This window comes from Nicrophorus vespilloides, unplaced genomic scaffold (genome assembly GCF_001412225.1).
Source record: "Nicrophorus vespilloides isolate i.1.1-1 unplaced genomic scaffold, Nicve_v1.0, whole genome shotgun sequence".
NCBI lineage: Eukaryota > Metazoa > Arthropoda > Insecta > Coleoptera > Silphidae > Nicrophorus > Nicrophorus vespilloides.
This window is the reverse complement of record NW_017099210.1, coordinates 3,731-4,521: the sequence shown is the minus strand read 5'-3', so window position 1 is coordinate 4,521 and position 791 is coordinate 3,731.

Here is a 791-nt window from a genome sequence, read left to right as displayed (position 1 = left end):
GAAATTTTTCTTAGATACAATTTGCTTAATTAAAAGTTGGATACACACTGCACTATTTTAGGTATATATGATTAACAAGCTAATCGTGACAAGTAGTTATACTTGACAATTTACTTCTGAAGTAACGAGTATTGGCTCGTGCAAATCCTCCCTTTTATATTTCGTTATTTTTTTGTTGTATCAAGTTTAATTATATAATTTATGGTTTTAAGTATTTCTTGGTATGATTATAAATTGACAAATTACAACAAGTAGATGATATACTTGATAATTTACTTGTAAAGTAACGATTCAATCTTTACATATCTTAATTTACGTAACACTTAAAATTTTTCTTAGATACAATTTGCTTAATTAAAAGTTGGATACACACTGCACTATTTTAGGTANNNTTTATTCTAATTTAATCTAATTTAAATCTTTACATTTCATTGAAAAACTTCAATGTAAATACAAATATTTCTTTTCACATTTACCTTCACACGTAAATATAAAGGTGACAACACGACATTTTCTTTTATTAAAGATTTCTTGATATTCTTCCAAATTGCCTAATTGTCACAAGTATTTTTGACAATTTACTTGTGAAATAACGAGTAGTGTGTGTGTGTATTGTTTCATATCCTTATAGATTCATTACTTGTATAAGTACTCGTCAAGTAGCATTGCAAATTATTACTACACACTACACAATATTTGCTAAATCTTATTTTATTAAACATTTCATGATATTCTTCCAAATTGGCTAATGGTCACAAGTATTTTTGATAATTTACTTGTAAAATAACGAG